We start from the raw sequence: 19,707 nt of genomic DNA, 5'->3' as shown, positions 1-19,707 counted from the left end.
CCAAGAGATCTTTAACAATTGCAACATTAGGTTCAACTTTAATTTGCTCAGGAGGTGTATAAGTTCTAATATTTCTTTTACGGACCACTGTTGAAGCTTTAGCATGATCCTTTATTCTAACAGGGAAAGGTGGTTTCTCAACATAAGAAGTAGGAACAATAGGATCATTATAAGTGACAATCTTTTCTTCAACTTTAATAGGTGCAGCTAATTTTACTTCTATGGGAGGATGATATTTAAACCATTTCTCCTTAGGGAGATCAACATAAGTAGCAAAAGATTCGCAGAAAGAGGCTACTATCTCAAAGTCAAGTCCATATTTAGTGCTAAACTTACGGAAAATATCGGTATCCATAAAAGATTTTACACAATCAAACTTAGGTGTCCTACCTGACTCCTTACCTTCATCGAGATCCCAATCTTCAGAGTTGCATTTAATTCTATCCAATAAATCCCATTTGAATCCAATAGTCTTCATCATAAAAGAGCCAGCACAAGAAGTATCGAGCATGGTGCGATTTTTTTCAGAAAGCCGAGCATAAATTTTTTGAATAATTGTTTCTCTTGGAAGCTCATGATTGGGGCATGAATATAACATTGATTTAAGCCTCCCCCAAGCTTGAGCGATGCTTTCTCCTTCGCGAGGCCAGAAATTATATATATAATTGCGATCACGATGAACAAGATGCATAGGGTAATATTTTTGATGAAATTCCAGTTTCAATCTTCTATAGTTCCATGATCTCGTATCATCACATAGCCTATACCATGTCAATGTGCCTCCCTTCAAAGATAAAGGGAAGACATTCTTCTTGACAACATCATCGGGTATACCTGCAAGCTTAAATAATCCACAAACCTCATCCACATATATTAGGTGCTCATCAGGATGCTTGGTTCCATCTCCTGTAAAAGAACTAGCTAGCAGTTTTTCCATCATACCCGGAGGAACTTCAAAGGGAACATTTTCATTATCAATAGGTTCCGTAGGTTGAGGAGCAACTCTTTGCTCTACTGGTCGGGGTGAAGATACCTCGAACAAGCCCTTCAGAGGATTACTTTCCATAGTAACAGGTGACAGTAAATTTCAGCACACTATATAAATTTTTCCTTACCAAATTCCACCTACCAAAGGCGCTTCACTCCCCGGCAACGGCGCCAGAAAAGAGTCTTGATGACCCACAAGTATAAGGGATCTATCGTAGTCCTTTCGATAAGTAAGAGTGTCGAACCCAACGAGGAGCAGAAGGAAATGACAAGCGGTTTTCAGCAAGGTATTCTCTGCAAGTACTGAAATAAGTGGTAACAGATAGTTTTGTGATAGGATAATTTGTAACGAGCAAAAAGTAACAAAAGTAAATAAAGTGCAGCAAGGTGGCCCAATCCTTTTGTAGCAAAGGACAAGCCTGGACAAACTCTTAAAATAGGAAAAGCGCTCCCGAGGACACATGGGAATATCGTCAAGCTAGTTTTCATCACGTTCATATGATTCGTGTTCGGTACTTTGATAATTTGATATGTGGGTGGACCGGTGCTTGGGTGCTATTCTTAATTGAACAAGCATCCCACTTATGATTAACCTCTATTGCAAGCATCCGCAACTACAACAAAAGTATTAAGGTAAACCTAACGATAGCATGAAACAGGTGGATCCAAATCAGCCCCTTACGAAGCAACGCATAAACTAGGGTTTAAGCTTCTGTCACTCTAGCAACCCATCATCTACTTATTACTTCCCAATGCCTTCCTCTAGGCCCAAATAATGGTGAAGTGTTATGTAGTCGACGTTCACATAACACCACTAGAGGCTAGACAACATACATGTCATCAAAATATCGAACGAATACCAAATTCACATGACTACTAATAGCAAGACTTCTCCCTTGTCCTCAGGAACAAACGTAACTACTCACAAAGCATATTCATGTTCATAATCAGAGGGGTAATAATATGCATATAGGATCTGAACATATAATCTTCCAGCAAATAAACCAACTAGCATCAACTACAAGGAGTAATTAACACTACTAGCAACCTACTAGTACCAATCCCGGACTTGAAGACAAGACTTGGATACAAGAGATGAACTAGGGTTTTGAGATGAGATGGTGCTGATGAAGATGTTGATGGAGATTGCCCTCTCCCGGTGAGAGGAGCGTTGGTGATGATGATGGCGATGATTTCCCCCTCCCGGAGGGAAGTGTCCCCGGCAGAACAGCTCTGCCGGAGCCCTAGATTGGTTCCGCCAAGGTTCCGCGTCATGGCGGCGGAGTCTCGTCCCGAAAGGTTGCTTTCTCTTTTTTTCTCGTTAAAAGACTTCATATAGCAGAAGATGGTCATCGGAGAGCCACCAGGGGGCCCATGAGGTAGGGGTGCGCCCTGGGGGTGGGGGCGCGCCCCCCACCCTCGTGAGCAGGGTGTGGGCTCCCTGGTCTTCATCTTTGGCGAGGATTTTTCATTATTTATTATAAGATATTCCGTGGAGTTTCAGGACTTTTGGAATTGTGCAGAATAGGTCTCTGATATTTGCTCATTTTCCAGCCCAGAATTCCAGCTGCCGGCATTCTCCCTCCTTATGTAAACCTTGTAAAATAAGAGAGAATAGCCATAAGTATTATGACATAACGTGTAATAACAGCCCATAATGCAATAAATATTGATATAAAAGCATGATGCAAAATGGACGTATCACTCGGCAGCTTCATCTTTAGGTAGGCTTAGTGGGGGACCGCCATGAATTTTGTGAGTGCGGGCCGGCCCAGCAATGCGTGGTACGCGCTGGACAGGTCCACCACCTCGAACCAGATCGGCTCGCGTCGGAAGTGGCTGCTGTCGCCGAACAGGACGTCGAGCCGGACCCAGCCGATTGGGAAGCAAGAGAGGCCGGGAACGGTGCCGTGGAAGATCGTCCGGGTTGGCTCTAGGTCTTTGGCCTCGAGGCCGAGCTTGGTCATGGTGTCACGGTAGAGGATGTTGATGCTGCTGCCACTGTTGATGAGGACTCGGGAAAACTTGCACGTGCGCCGAGGTGCGATGATGGTGGGGTTTAGAACGAGGGCGTAGCCACCCGGGTTCGGCATGACCGCCAGGTGGTCCTCTCGGGTCCATGTGACCGGGCGCTCCGACCAATGCATGTATTCCGGCTTGGCCGGGACTACGGTGTTCACCTCCTGCCGAAGAGGCGCTCACTGCGCTTGTCATGGTTGAGGCTGGTGAAGACGACGTAGGTCGCGTTCTGAGCCGGGTAGGCGTCGTCGCGCATCGTGTCGCCAGCTGGTGGCGGTGGTGGAGGCGGAGGCGGCTGACCCGCTCCTAGAGCCGAGGCCGGAGGAGGCGAACGTCGCCCCTCATGATGCGCTTGGTGATGGCGCACTGTCGGAGCGTGTGCGTGGACGGCCTCGCGCCGCTGTGGTGCTTGCAGGGAGCGTTGAGCATCTCTTCGGAACTCATGGCGGCTTGCCATGCCATCTTGCCGGTTTGCCGGCGTTTGGCAGCCGCGTCGTTCGCGGGCGCCTGCCCGGCGGCCGTGACAAGCCGGTTGTCGTAGCGCTGGGCCGGTTGGTCTGCCTTGTGCTTGTTTTGTTGGTTGTGCTGCTGCCGGCTTCCTTCGCCGGCCAGCTTCGGGGAGGGGGGGAACCGGCTTTGCTTTGCCGGCTTTGTCCAGCGCCACCTAGATCTTCATGGCGGAGTCGGCGTTGGCGTACTTGTCCACCGTCACCATGAGCGCGGCCATGGTGGCCCGCTCGGAGTGGAGGAGCTTGTGCTTGAGGAGGGTGCCGTCCCGGTACCCGTTGACGAAGTACTGAATCGCTTGGACTTCATGGACGCCCTCGCAGCTGTTCCGGAGCTCGGTCCAGCATGCAAGGTACTCGCGGCCGGTCTCCACCGGGCCCTGCACGCACATGGCGAGCAGACTGGGGCGGCCGGGCCGCTTGTAAGTGCCGGTGAAGTTGCGCACAAAGGCCTGCTCGAAGTCGAGCCACGCGTTGATGCTGCCCGCCGGCGGACTATTCAGCCAAGTGCGGGCCGACCCCTGGAGCATGAGAGGCGCGTAGCGGACGGCGAGGCGGTGGTTACCGCCGGCGATGCCGATGGCGATGGTGTAGTCGGTGAGCCAGTCCTCCGGCTTCACGGTGCTGTTGTACTTGGGGGTGTCGCGGGGGAGCGTGAACCCTTTGGTAAAGGGCTCACCCCGGATGCGCGGCCCGAAGCACGCCGGCCCGACGGGGCCGGTCTCCTCCAGCTCTTGGGAGAGGGTGAGTCGGCCGAGGCGGTGGCGTGCGTCGGTGTCGTCGATGGCGCGTGGGCCCAGCCGGTCGATGACCGCGCCGCGGGGGGCCGGGTCTGCTCCAGCTGGACGCCGGCCGGGTTGGAGCAGAGGGTCGAGTCGGCGTCGGACCTCCGAGACCGGCTCGTCACCCAGGCCACCGGCAGTCATCGGGGCGGGGTTGCGTCGGGTCCGGGTACGGCCGGAGTGCGCCTCGTCAGGTGGCAAAGATGCGGGCGGAGCCAGATCCGGCCGGCGTGGCGAGCTAGTTGAGGCAGTCCTGCTGCGCGTTAGCCGTAGCGAGGAGGTCGTTCACCCTCTTGAGGCGGTCCTGCAGCTCTTCGCTTGCGAGCTGGTCCAAGCCGATCGCGGCTGCCTGGGCAGCGCGCATGTTCTTCATGGGAGTCTCGTAGACGGGAGGGATGGCACCGAAAGCGCGCCCGATCGCGCCACCCCGGGTCCGCATGTCGGCGACCCGGCTTGGCTCGGGCGCGGCAGGCATAAAGCCGTAGGCGGCATTGCGCTCCAGCTGAGCGGAGTCAAGGCGACGCTGCGTGGCGGCGAGCGTCCCGGTGAGGTCCAGCAGGCGCTGGCGGTCCTCGTTGAGGCGAGTCCAGGCCTCGGCGATGTTGGAGGCGTCGATGTCGGTGCCGATGGGGACGCGAAGGCTCTGCATCTGGCACGCAGCGGGTTGGACGGGGTGGCCCGTTCCGCTGCGGCCTTGGCTTCGGCGGCCTTCCTTGCCGCGCTCGACGAGGAAGAGGTGCCGGTGTCGGTGACGAAGACCTCCATGTAGAGGTCCATTGCCCCGGCGGGAGCGCTGCCGCCGAGGGAAAGGGGAAAGTCGGAAAAGTCAAGTACCTAGCTGGGGTACTCGTCGGCCACAGGCGCGTCGGAGATGCGTAGCACGGTGAAAGAGGCCGCGAGCGCGTCAATGACGTTGTCCGCCAGCGTGACGGGCTTGTCGGAGTCAGAGAGGGGCCCCGCCTAAAGCATTCTCCCGGCCAGGACCTCGAACTGCCCCACGGTGGGTGCCAACTGTCGTGGTGGGCGGACGGCAGATGCCAAGGGATGGCTAAAGATAGAAGGAGGCTCAAGGGCACTGGTGGGCTCCAGAGGCGAGGTCGGCATGAGCGAGCGCGGGACACAAGACATACCCAGGTTCGGGGCTCTCCGGAGAGATAACACCCCTAGTCCTACCGAGTGTAGTTGATGAGTATCAGTACAGGGTCACTCCTAGAGCTGTATGGAGGAGGAAGGGAGGCGAGCCAAGGCTTAGGCCGCTCCCTCTCCTTGGGGGTTGCTTGCTACGTGTGTGTGGATGAGTGATCGCCTGTGTGAGTGAGAGAGTTGCCTGTATGCATGAGGGCTCCTGGGGGGTTTTATAGGTCAACCCCCCCCCCTAGGGGTACAATGGTAATGTTACAAGGCCGTGGAGCCGGGTTGTCATCGTCCGGGAAGCCGGTACTGGGACCCGCCAGGGGTTAGGGCTCGCCGGGTTCTCCGGACGCGGGGCCTGCCGGGTACGGGGGCACTGTTGGTCGTCTTATCGATGGTCAGGGAGTGGCCGGGTTGAGTCGGCTATAGTGGCACTCCGTCAGGTCGCCGCTTGCTGGCGTCATGGGTGACGACGGTTGCACTGTTGCCACGCCAACCCTGGTCAGCGGGTAGGTGGGGCACTGGTGCCACGCCCCGGCTGACGAGAGGCATGGGCAGGGCACTGTTGCCTTCGTCATCGGCAGGTGGAGACTCGTCCCATCGTACGGCCGGATGGGACGGGAGCTGACTCGTGGCCGGGTTGGGGAACACACCAAGGGTGGCGCTGGCTTGTTGGAGAAGTCTTGAGTTGGTTGTTGGGGCCGAGTCGAGGAGTCTGGCCGGGTCAAGGAACTTGGCCGGGTCGAGGGACTCGGTCGGGTCGAGCGACCCGCCAAGCGCTAGCCGGATTGAGGGGCGATGCTGGCCCCGCTGTTTTTGAAAAGGATCCGGGTTCCGTTGCCTGCCCAGGGTTCATCCCCCTGACATCCGGTATTTGGGAGTTGTATAATCTCGTAGTCAGAGGAACATGTATAAGTCATGAAGAAAGCAATAGCAATAAAACTAAACGATCATTATGCTAAGCTAACGGATGGGTCTTGTCCATCACATCATTCTCTAATGATGTGATCCCGTTCATCAAATGACAACACATGTCTATAGTCAGGTAACTTAACCATCTTTGATTAACGAGCTAGTCAAGTAGAGGGAGAGAGGTCACTATGTTTGTCTATGTATTCACACATGTACTAAGTTTCCCGTTAATACAATTCTAACATGAATAATAAACATTTATAATGTTATAAGAAAATATAAATAACAACTTTATTATTGCCTCTAGGGCATATTTCCTTCATCTTCATGGGCAGATTTTTTCCTATACACCGAATAAGTGGAGGGAGAGAGGTCAAAGTAACAATTATGACAACGACAAACTCCGCTTTAATAGTAGATATATGAGTCAAGAACCTATCAAAACCGAGTGTCCCCTTCGATTTTTTAGACATTGTGTCCCAGCGATTGTTGGTACTATGCAACGGGTCAATATGGGACGGCTCAGGAGTGAGTGAGTGTAGGGGCGCACGTTTGCCAATCACCCCACGCATAGCGCACATGGGAAAAACTTATGGCACGATGGTATGTTTCAAATGTACCTATATTTTTTTCATGCTATTAGATTATCATTTTTACATACTTTTATATAATTTTATAATATTTTTATGGACTAACCTATTAACTTAGTGTCAAGTGTCTGTTCCTGTTTTTTTGCTTGTTTTTTATTTCACAAAAAATAATACCTAGGAAGGTCCAACACGACGCCAGTTTTTGACGATTTTTTATGGACCAAAAGGAACACTAGAAGCTTCGAGAGACGTCGAGAGGAGGCTTGAGGGGCCCATAGGCCAGGTGTCGTGGTTGCACCACGTGAGCTTGTGGGGCTCCGTGCATTGTTTAACCTAATTCCACCGCCAATTCTTATAAATAATGAAACCATCCATCATTCCTTCAGAAGACTTTTATCGCCGCCACAAGCCTATATTCTGAAGATATCCTATCTGGAGCCATGTTCCAGAGTTCCGCCGGAGGGGGAAGCCATTGGAGGAGGCCTCTTAATTAATCAACCTTGCCGCCTCCATGATGATGTGTGAGTTGTTCAGTTAGGACCTACGGGTCCATAGGTGTTCATCGGTGTTAACTTATATCATGTCATAATCTTAGGTTAGCTTTATCATTTCTAGAACTTATGATCCTGACATATTTTTGTCTTAACTTCATATTCTGGATTTTAGGTTTCAGATGTCTGATATTCTAGATGGTCGAGTGCATTAATATTTTCACAAAAAGAAGATTCAGTCTTCTATTTTCATATGCGAAGGTTGTCAGCACAATTCCTTAGTCCAGTAATGAAAGTCTTCGTCTACATGTATTTACTTCATAGCTCTGCAATGTTGCTGATAGCTAAAGCAGACAAGCACCAAGGGTGTTAAGTATATCATTAGTTGACCATGGCTATCTGATTCTATGTGTGTGTTGCTACAATTAGCAACTTTGGTTTAGATTGTCTTCTCTTTGAGATCCTGGACCAAGAGGAAGTTATGGCTTACACTTGTTCTAGGTTCAGCTACTTCGGTTTGGACTGTAATGTGTGGGAGTGAGCCCACTTTGAGTTCCGGAGGAAGCTTGGGGTTGTTAGATGGCGCTTGCACAATAGCGACATTTCTTATGATGAGCCCCATTTGAGACCTGAATTATACTCTGTTCGCCATGCAAATTCACATTGATGATAGATATGAAAGGGACATTCGATGACTGACAAATAAATTAAGTTGTACAACATCAATGTTTATATATGTTCTATGAGCATCCTAACTACTCAATCAAATAAACTATAAGTGGTACAAATGTACGACATCAACGTTGACCATATTGCAGTTTTTTATGCACGCTATAATGTACTCATGGAGCATTTTATCCATGCCATAATATCCGCGCGCAGCGGAGCGCGCAATTCTACCTAGTAAAATCTAAAACCATAGCTAACAAGGCACTTTGCATATCCATAAACAATTCGTTCCTAAACATTTCGCAAATCACATGTTTAGGAGAAACCATAATTTCAACCATGAATGGCTTTGAGACACATATGTACTCCATTCTTTGATCTTGTAGGAGAAACACATAACTTACGGACAGATGCAGTTACATGAACAAGAAGTGGCTCGAGGTAGTTGACACCGGTGCTGCCGGGAATGAGTAGCTTGCCCCCAGTAAAAATCCTCCGCGTCTGCAATGCCTGTGCCAACTCATGGCATTCCTGCTACTGGTGAGGGGTGACCTCCATGGGCAGCACGGAAGAAAGAGACTCATGTTGGAGGTTGAGAACCAGGGCCTACACGAAAGCAAATCAACTCGACAGCCACAAAGAGAAAACAAAATACTTGCTACATCGAACATGCCTGCTGACCTGCAACATTGCAGCCGCTGCAACTATCCTCTCCGTCTCACATGACTTGCACGCCCAGATCTGGAAGGAGAGAAGCTGGAAGAACTACAGCTACATGGCGCCGGGGCGGGCGGGTGGGGTGGGGGCGCCCAAGTCAACTCCGGCTGTCGCTGGGAAAGAGATGGTACGAGCCGACGGCGAGTAATTTGGGAGATTCACGAAGACTCTGTTTCCTTCACGAGAGAAGATCTGTTGTGTATCGGATGTCCCTGATCCAGAATTCTGTCTAAATGCCGGGCGTTTTTGTAAACGTGCAAGTGGTACGGGGCAACTTCTCTTCATCTCAGCCATACGTTACGTATTGAACGGTGCAGATGATGTGCAGACAGACACACCATCACCACCAACTCGCTTTTTTATAGGAGTAGAGAAGTAGAGATTAGCTTTTAATCTTGTAACTAGAAAGGACAAGGGGACCGACAATCCTCTTACATCGTTGGGTGCAAGAATTTATTTTATTTGTGTGCAGGTGTTGCTTATCTTGCTAACTTGAAGCTCCCACCGGTTCGATAAATCCTGATTCTTAACTAAGAAAATCCTGTGCTGCTATCTACATCTTCCTTCCTCTTTGGGGAAACCCAATGACTCCTACGGGAGTAGCACCCGACCCAAGTATAGTAGTCGTATGAGCATCTACCGGTTCTATCTCTATTTTTTGACCTTTTTGTATTTTTCTTTTATTTGAATTTTTCATATCTTTTTTCCCATTTTATTTTTATTTTAATTCGTGAACATATTTTTAAATACATGATTTATTTAATTTTGAGAATATTTTTTAATATACCCGAAGAGTTTTTAAATTCATGAATAACTCTATGTAATGGGCATTCTGAGAAAGCTAGGAACATTTTAAAATTCATGAATATTTTTATATATTGACGATTTTCTTAAATTCTTGACTTTTTAGAATTAATTAATATATTATTTATTAAAAAAATTAGAACATGTTTTGAATTCGCTAACATCTTTTATAAAATTTCAACCTTTTTTAATATTCGTGAACTTTTTTGAAACTCTTAAAAAAATTAGATTCACCAGTTTAAAGTTTTTTTGAAACTCACCTTTTTAAAGTTTTGTGAACACTTCATAAATCTTGTGAGTTTTGTTAAATGTATGAACATTTTTTATCTTTGAGCTTTTTTATAAAATCCGTGAAAATATTCATGTTTACAATTTGTTATAAATCTATAAAGAAATTCCAGTAGCTGATTTTTGGAGGGAAACTGTTTTTTTTGAAGGGTTTGGAGGGAAACTGGTTAAGATGCTAGAAGAGAGAAATTGAGCGAAAGAAAGTCGCTCAAGCATGTTCGATAGATTCCCTGCATGAAACACCGAGTGGATCGGCCCACGTATAGAGCTCTGTGTTTTTCCCTGACATATTTGCCGCAACAATGAGTGATCCTCATACAAGGATTTTTTTTTTGAATAGGGAAAGGCGCCATAAATATATATCAGCTCATAAACAGTTTACAGCATGAATTACAACGCCCTGTAAAGGAGAATATTGAAATTTTTGAATTACAGGACATGGCCTATTTCTATGAGCTGAATTAACACAACTAAAGATAGGTTCAACCAAGTTGTTGAGTACCTGATGTGCACAGTTTGAGAAACTCCATTTAGCTCTCTTGAGATATGAAATACTTGAGGTTGGAGTTCTTTCGTGGTATGAATGTAATCTGCAAGTTCCTTCCTGATTTCCCAACCAACTTTACATGAATCAATGCTTCTCTGAGCTGCTGCTCTTGCCAGGATCAGGTTATCAGTGAGAAAGGAAACCTGGATGATGTTGAGATGATTAGCAATCTTTGCTGCAAACAAGAGAGCCCATGCTTCAGCCTGCAAGGGAGAAGATGTTGTAGTTGTAGAGGCTTGAATCATTATGGTGTAGCTGTCACTTTGCTCAACGCCTTGTATATATATTCCTATTCCTGTAGCCAGTGCACCTGTATTCCCTGGAACTTTTGTATTCTCCCAGGAGGCATCATAGAAAACCTTGGTATCTGTAATAAATAAATCTGATTTGATGGTTTCTCCTTGTTTAATGATTTGAGTTGGAGCTGCTGCAGTTCGTCATAGTGATGATATGTTGTTCCTACTCTGTATACTTCACCAATGCTTGACTTGATATAATTGATTTTACTGCCTGGAAGATCTGCTTTGGCTCGCCTGGTTTTCTGCCAAACAAATTGTCATTCCTGGATTTCCATAAGCACCACAAAAAGGTAAAAACATTTTCAAGAGAAACGTAGGGATGTTGCATAGAAAGAATGGCTTGTATAGCTTCAGTTATGTTCCTGCAATCTTGGATGACAATATCAATTCGAATTAGCCATGGCTCTGAGAACCACGCAGCTCTAGCAAAGTTGCAGAGGAAAAATAGGTGAATGTCATCCTCTTTAGAGTCGCATCTAGAGCAGTATTTACTAATATGACTAGTGAATCTACCCGCTCTCTGACCTGTAGGGATAGCTCTTCTAAGAATTCTCCAAGCAAAAGTTTGAACCCTTGGTGCCATGGTCTTTCTTTTCCAAACTTGTTTGAGAAGGAGCTTTACCTGTGTAGATACTTGCCTTGGCCTAGGCTCACCCTGTTCCTGCATAACTTGCAAGCAAATCTTGTAGGCCGATTTAGAATTGCACTTGCCATTAGGAGTGAGGTCCCAACAGAGTATATCCTTATCATCACTTTGAATAATAGGAGTTTGTTTAATGATAACAGCCGTCGGCTGATCAAAAAGCATGTCAATGAGAGCATTGTCCCATATCTTTTGGTTTGGGAGCCATAAATCTTTAATCAAAGCTGGGTATTTAAAATGGTCATCCTGAATAATTAAATGATCATAGATGCTTTGCCAAATATGACACCATGGAGTGCTCCAAACAGAGATGTTCCCAGAAGTGACTTGATAAAATGAATGAGCTTCGAGAATGGGTTTAACCTTTAGTATAGAATCCCAAAAGACTGACTTGGGAACATTAGGGTTGGCTCTCCAAAAGGCTGAATCAGGGAAATACTTGGATTTGAGGATTTGGTGAAGATGATCATCATGATTTTCAGCTATTCTTCATGCAACATTGACAATTAATCCCTGATTAAGAGCTTGCAAGTTTCTTCCTAGACCACCTTCAATTTTAGGGGAGCAAATATCTTTACAGGCTCTAAGACATAGAGATTTGGTAGTGTGCTCATCTCTGATTCCAGTCCACCAGAAGTTCCTAATGATGGCAGTTAGCTTAGAGATAAACCTTTTTGGGGAAAAGGATGTTCGACATATAATAGATTGGTATGGATGCTAAAACAGAGTTAATGAGGGCGAGCCTGCCTGCATGTGTTAGTTTGTTAGCCCGATAGCCACTCAATTTTGAGGTAAACTTGTGAAATATAAAATTATATGCTGAGGATCTATCTTTCGCAGGAAGAATCAAAGGATGGCCTAAGTGGATGGACCTTGCATCAATATCTGGGACTGGAAAGATAGTTTTGATGGCTAGATAGGTTTCAGGCTGAACATGTTTGCTAAAAATAATGGTTGTTTTAGACCAATTTGGCGTTTGACGTGAGGCTTTGCAGAATTTTTGGATAATGGATTCCATCATAGTAGCTTCAGGAATGGAGGCTTGGCCACAAATGAGAAGAACATCAGCTAACAAAAGGGAGTGAATGGGAGGACAATTTGGTCCAAGGGTAATACCTGCTAGCTGGCTTTACCTCATGGTATGTTGTAGAGAGATGGAAAGGTCATTAATGGCAAGCACAAAGAGGTAGGGTGATAACGGACACCCTTGTCTGATACCCCTGGCATTATGAAATTTAGCATATGATTGGCCATCAATAATGACGGAAAAGACAAGGGTAGAGATGCAAGCATGGATAAGACTGACAAAATGATTATGCAACCCTAAACGAGACAAAGCATTGACAATAAAGTTCCATTGAGGGAGTCCTGGATTAGGGGGTGTCCGGATAGCCGGACTATACCTTCAGCCAGACTCCTGGACTATGAAGATACAAGATTGAAGACTTCGTCCCGTGTCCGAAAGGGACTTTCCTTGGCGTGGAAGGCAAGATTGGCGAAACGGATATGTAGATCTCCTACCATTGTAACCGACTCTGTGTAACCCTAACCCTCTCCGGTGTCTATATAAACCGGAGGGTTTTAGTCCGTAGGGGAGAACAACAATCATACCATAGGCTAGCTTCTAGGGTTTAGCCTCCTTGATCTCGTGGTAGATCTACTCTTGTACTACCCATATCATCAATATTAATCAAGCAGGAGTAGGGTTTTACCTCCATCAAGAGGGCCCGAACCTGGGTAAAAACATCGTGTCCCTTGTCTCCTGTTACCATCCGCCTAGACGCACAGTTTGGGACCCCCTACCCGAGATCCGCCAGTTTTGACACCGACATTGGTGCTTTCATTGAGAGTTCCTCTATGTCGTCACTTTTAGGCCCGATGGCTCCTCTGATCATCAACAGCGATGTAGTCCTGGGTGAGACTTTTCTCCCCGAACAGATCTTCGTCTTCGGCGGCTTCGCACTGCGGGCCAATTCACTTGGCCATCTGGAGCAGATCGAAAGCTACGCCCCTGGCAATCAGGTCAGATTTGGAAGTTTAAACTACACGGCGAACGACCGCGGAGACTTGATCTTCAACGGATCTGAGCCACTGCCAAGCGCGCCACACTGTCACGATAGGCACGATCTAGCTCTGCCGCCGAACAGTGCCTTGGAGGCCGCACCTGTGTCCGCTCCGACCCTTAACTCGGAGCCAACCTCACCAATCGAGGATGGGTGGTTAGACACCGCCTCGGGGGCTGCAATCTCTACGGCGATCAAGCCGAATACCAGCCTTGTCCCCTGCGAAGCCCGTGACCCCAAGGCGCCGGACTCCTCTCTGGACTTCGAACCCTCCGCGCCCCTACCAATCGAAGCCAATTGGGCGCCGATCATGGAATTCACTGCCGCAGATATCTTTCAGCACTTGCCCTTTGGCGACATTCTGAAATCACTCAGGTCTCTCTCTTTGTCAGGAGAGTCCTGGCCGGACTATGACCGGCAGGATTGGGATGCGGACGATGAAGAAATTCGAAGCCCGCCCACCACCCACTTCGTAGCCACTATTGATAATTTAAACGACGTACTCGACTTCGACTCCGAAGACATCGACGGTATGGACGACGATGTAGGAGACGAACATGAACCAACGCCTATAGGGCACTGGACAGCCACCTCATCTCATGATGTGTACATGGTGGACACACCTAAAGGAAGCGACGATGAGGAACACAGGGATGCAATGAGGGATCGTTCTCTCGAAAAGCAATCAAAGCGGTGACGTAAATGCCGCTCCAAGCCCCGCCTCGACAAAGACAGCAGCCACACAAACCCAGCCATAGAGCAGGACGAGCCAGCGGACAACGAACATGCCCTCGAGCAAACATCCGAACAGAGCAACTTGGATAAACAAACCGAACAACCGGTCCCCGGCGAGAACAGCATTCCGGACGACCTTACGCCGGACAAGCTCATGGAGCAGAAGAACCTTCACCAAAGGCTCGTTGCCACTGCGCGTAGCCTGGAAAAGCAGAAGCGGAAGCTTAAAACTGCGGAAGATGCACTCAGAATCAGATGGAGCAAAGTACTCAACACCGCAGACAAATACGGCGGCAGTCGCCCCACCAAGAGCTATCCGAAGCGAAAGCTACTGCCTAAATTTGATGAGGAGGCCTTAGAGCCCCCGCAATCAAAAAATAAGAAAGCCCCCGGGTCGGATAGACGACCCCATGGCCAGCATAAAGCAGCAAGCGGCGCCGCATACAAGCCGGCACGCGACCCACTCAAGGATTCACATCAAAAAGATGGCCCAGCTAGATATCTATGGGCCAAGAAAGCAAGCTCTCGTAAGCAGTGCAACACAACCAATATCCGAACATCACGGCACATCCAAATACAGGGGCGCCGCACACCCCCTATGTTTCACCGATGAGGTTCTGGACCATGAATTTCCAGCGGGATTCAAGCCCGTAAACATAGTGGCGTATGACGGAACAACAGACCCTGGAGTCTGGATTGAGGATTATATCCTCCACATACAAATGGCAAGAGGAGATGACCTCCACGCCATAAAATACTTACCCCTCAAGTTTAAAGGGCCTGATGAAGCTATGGACCTAGGGTAGGGTCATGGACCTGTCCTAGCTGCCCTACCCAAGGACATCTCTAGAAGAAATCGCCTTTCAATCAACTTGAAGGTGCCCCACTCGACAGACTCGAAGACACTCGACCAAGAAGCAATCACTCGACCAAGACCCAACCACTCGACGCTCAGGGAGACCTAAAGGCGCCCCGCACACTAACAGTCGGTCATTAAGTAGCTTTTATGGTCATCATAGCACTTTATTACTAGCGTTACTAGTAACGCCCTGCCTTAATGTACATTAAACCCTTCGTAACATGGGCTGGCCGGGGTCCTGGCGCACTCTATATATGCCACCCCCTCCTCCAAGACAAGGGTTCGCACCTCTGTAACTCATACACACATAATCCAGTCGACCGCCTCCGGGCTCCGAGACGTAGGGCTTTTACTTCCTCCGAGAAGGGCCTGAACTCGTAAACCTTGCGTCCTTACAACCTCTTCATAGCTAAGACCTCACCTCTCCATACTTACCCTCCTACATTACTGTCAGAGTTAGGACCACGACAGTGGGCGCCCACCTTGGGGCAGGTGTTTTAGCGTTTTGTTGGAGGAGTTGCGATCTTTTCCGACCTGAATCATCATGGTTTTCGACGGAGTTTTGGTGGAGGGCCGCAAGATCCGTCTCGGCGCGCTCACGTTCATCGTCGACGACTCCGCCTGGCTTCAGGAGGCTCCACTCGACATGGACGCACTCCCTGTCCGCGGGGCAACGCACTTTCGCGCGTGCGTCCACGGCGTTCTCCTGCGGCAACCGTCGACCCCTTACCTGTCGGCTCCTGTGCTGTCCTCCCTCCCCGTTTCCCGCCGGCGCAAGCGCTCCGGTCGGTCGAGACTTCAGCGGTGGGTGAGACACGCGGTGGCCCGTCAGTCGGCCATCCCTCAAGTCGCGGCGATCAAGCCCGACGGATCCCTCTACAGCCTGTTTGACTGGCTCCGAAGAGACCGCATCCGAGTGCGACAGCAGCGATCTGGTAGCAGAAGTTCTGATGGTCGATGGACCGCCCAGTTCCCCCGGTTTTACCCGCACCGACGGAGGCGTGGGAGGAGGCGACCCGTCGCGTCCCCATGAGGAGTATCTTCCCGAGCCTCTCACGGCGCTGCAGAGAGAAGAACTTCGCCGCCGGAACATGGATGCGCTGCACACTCCTATCGTTGGAGAAACCCCCGAGGCTCGCGCCTTGGAGGACGCGCGCCTGGCAAACTTGGCTGAGCGCACTCGACTGGAGAACCTCCAGCGAGCACTCGACAAGCGGGCGCGACAACGGGTTCCCGAATCCAGTCGACGTCAGCTCTTCCCGCCCCCGCAGGTATATCGGACTCCGATTCAGAATTTAGCAGCTGCGGCCCATATAGCGGAGTCGATTCAGCCTTCCCAGTCGGAGGCTGGCAGAGGCTTGCTGCAGATCAGAGCATTACTCCGGGCAGCAGGAGATCAGAATTCCGCTGTTTCTCAGTCGCGGAACAGAATTCACAGCAGATCCGTTGCTGCGGACACGGTCCAGTCGGCTCACAGCCCGAGATCGCCCCCGAGGCGTGAGGGACGTGGAGACCGGCGTGACCAGTATGGGAACCATGAGCAGTATGATCACCGAGTCGATCGTGATGGTCGACGTCGAGTGCCCACGCCTCCCGCGAGGAGCGGGTCGTATGTGCCTCGCCAGCAGGATGACAGGCGCCCTCATAGTGGTGGGCGAAGGATTCCAGTCGACCCTAGAGGGCCAGGCTTTGACGCGAGATCCATCCTCGTCCAAGGTCTGGTCGACAGGAACAGGGCTCACCGAGAAGGCCACGACAGAGATGCGCCTGCCAGCAGCAGAGTACATGTTTCGGGGCCAGAGTGCTTTAGTAGAGCCATCAGGGCTGCTGTGATTCCTCCCAATTTCAGGTTGGCGACTGGAGTCAGTAAGTTCACTGGCGAGTCCAAGCCTGATACTTGGCTTGAGGACTACCGAGTGGCCGTCCAGATTGGCGGCGGCAATGATGAAGTGGCCATGAAGCACCTGCCTCTCATGTTGGAGGGCTCGGCCAGAGCGTGGCTAAACCAGTTAGCACCTAGCAGCATTTACACTTGGGAAGATCTCTCCCGAGTGTTCGTCACCACATTTGAAGGCACATGCAAGCGACCGCAGGACTGACGGAACTGCGGTCCTGTGTGCAGAAGCCGAATGAAACTTTGAGGGATTACATCCAGAGATGGATCACGTTACATCACTCGGTGGAAAATGTGCCTGACCACCAAGCAGTTTGTGCCTTCAAGGAAGGCGTCAAGTACAGAGAGCTGAATTTGAAATTCGGTCGAACCGGAGATATGTCCCTGAATCGGATGATGGAGATTGCCACCAAGTACGCTAATGGTGAAGATGAGGATCGACTCAGGAAGTGGCAAGCTCAAGTCAGTCGCCCAAGAAACCGGAGGCAATTCCAATCGGAAGCAGAAGCGGAAGGCCGAGCCAGCGGCTCCCGGGGAAGCTTAGCTTTGGCCCAAGGAAAGTCTAAAGGGAAACCTAAAGGGCCTTGGAACCCCAAAAAGGTTAAAGACCAGGAGGGAAATGATGTGTTGGACTTACCGTGTCTCGTCCACACGAAGAAAGATGAAGAGGGTAATTTTATTTACCCGAAACATACCACTCGGCAGTGTCGACTCTTGATCCAGCAGTTCCAGGGCAAGCAGCCCAAGGGTAAGGAAAAGGAGTCAGACAAGGTCGAGGACAAAGAGGACAGTGATGACGGATACCCTCAAGTCAATTCCACCCTGATGATTTTTGCTGATGTTGAGAGCAAAAGTCGACTGAAAGTTATTAACCGAGAGGTGAATATGGTCGCTCCGGCGACACCTAGTTACCTGAAATGGTCTCAGACTGCCATAACATTCGACCAGTCCGACCACCCAACGCACATCGCCACCCCTGGGAGGCAAGCTTTGGTGGTCGACCCAGTTGTTGAAGGCACTCGACTGACCAAAGTCCTGATGGATGGTGGCAGTGGTTTGAACATATTATACGCTGAGACGTTGAAGGGGATGGGCATTCCGATGTCCAGACTCAGTGCCAGCAACATGAGTTTCCATGGAGTCATTCCTGGGAAGAAGGCTGAATCACTCGGCCAGATTGCTCTTGATGTGGTTTTCGGTGATTCCAAGAATTACCGCAAAGAAAAGTTGACATTTGAAGTTGTAGACTTCCAGAGTGCCTATCACGCTATTTTGGGCAGGCCGGCTTATGCACGCTTCATGGCCCGACCATGTTACGTGTATCTCAAATTGAAGATGCCTGGCCCCAAAGGTGTGATCACCATTACGGGCAATCGGAAGAAAGCGGAAGAATGTTTTCAGAAGGGTTCGAAGATCGCCGACGCACAGATGGCAGTGGTGGAGTTGCAGGAATACCAGAAGACTGCAGACCCGAGTGATCTGTTGCGAGCCAAGAAGCCCGCTACAGAGTCAGCTTTCCAGTCGACTGGCGACACGAAGACAGCTCACATCCACCCGACCGACCCCAGCGCCGCCCCGACTCATATCTCGACAACACTCGACTCCAAATAGGAAGAAGCGCTCATCCAGTTCCTCCGTGAGAACTGGGACATCTTCGCATGGAAGCCTTCTGACATGCCTGGTGTTCCCAGGGAGCTGGCTGAGCATCGCCTGAGAGTCGACTCAAAAGTAAAACCTGTCAAGGAACATCTTCGACGGTCCGCCGTCCAAAAGAGAAAAGCTATTGGCGAAGAGGTGGCTCGGCTCTTAGCAGCGGAGTTCATCCGAGAGATCTACCACTCCGAGTGGCTCGCCAACGTTGTCATGGTCCCCAAGAAGGACAAGTCACTTCGCATGTGCATTGACTTTAAACATATCAATCGGGCCTGCCCGAAAGATCATTTTCCTCTCCCCCGCATCGACCAGATAGTCGACTCGACTGCGGGATGTGAGCGACTGTCTTTCTTAGACGCCTATTCCGGGTACCATCAGATCCGTCTGTATGGACCTGACGAGATCAAGACAGCTTTCATCACTCCATTCGGGTGCTTCTGTTATGTTACCATGCCGTTCGGCCTCAAGAATGCCGGAGCCACATTCATGAGGATGATTCAGAAGTGTTTACTCACTCAAATCAGTCGGAACGTGGAAGCATACATGGATGATATTGTGGTCAAGTCACGGAAGGGTTCCGACCTGCTGACTGACCTTGCTGAAACCTTTGCCAACCTCAGGAGGTATGATATCAAGCTTAATCCATCAAAGTGTACATTCGGAGTCCCTGGCGGAAAGTTACTCGGTTTTCTCGTTTCCGAACGGGGAATCGACGCCAATCCAGAAAAAGTTGGCACTATACTCCGAATGAAAAGCCCTGTGCGAGTGCACGACGTCCAGAAGCTTACTGGTTGTTTGGCCGCCCTAAGTCGATTCATATCTCGTCTCGGTGAAAAGGCATTACCTCTTTACCGATTGATGAAGAAGTCCGACAAGTTCGAGTGGACTCCCGAAGCTGATGCAGCGTTTGCAGAGCTCAAAGCTCTGCTCTCCACCCAGCCGGTGCTTGCTGCCCCAATCAGCAAAGAGCCTTTGCTGCTTTACATTGCAGCCACAGGACAAGTCGTCAGTACGGTACTTACGGTCGAGCGGGAAGAAGAAGGGAAAACCTTCAAAGTTCAGCGCCCAGTATATTATATTTCTGAAGTCTTGACCCCATCGAAGCAAAGATATCCTCA

This window comes from Triticum aestivum, chromosome 2A (assembly GCF_018294505.1).
Source record: "Triticum aestivum cultivar Chinese Spring chromosome 2A, IWGSC CS RefSeq v2.1, whole genome shotgun sequence".
In the NCBI taxonomy this organism is placed as follows: Eukaryota; Viridiplantae; Streptophyta; class Magnoliopsida; order Poales; family Poaceae; genus Triticum; species Triticum aestivum.
This window is presented reverse-complemented; position numbering follows the sequence as displayed.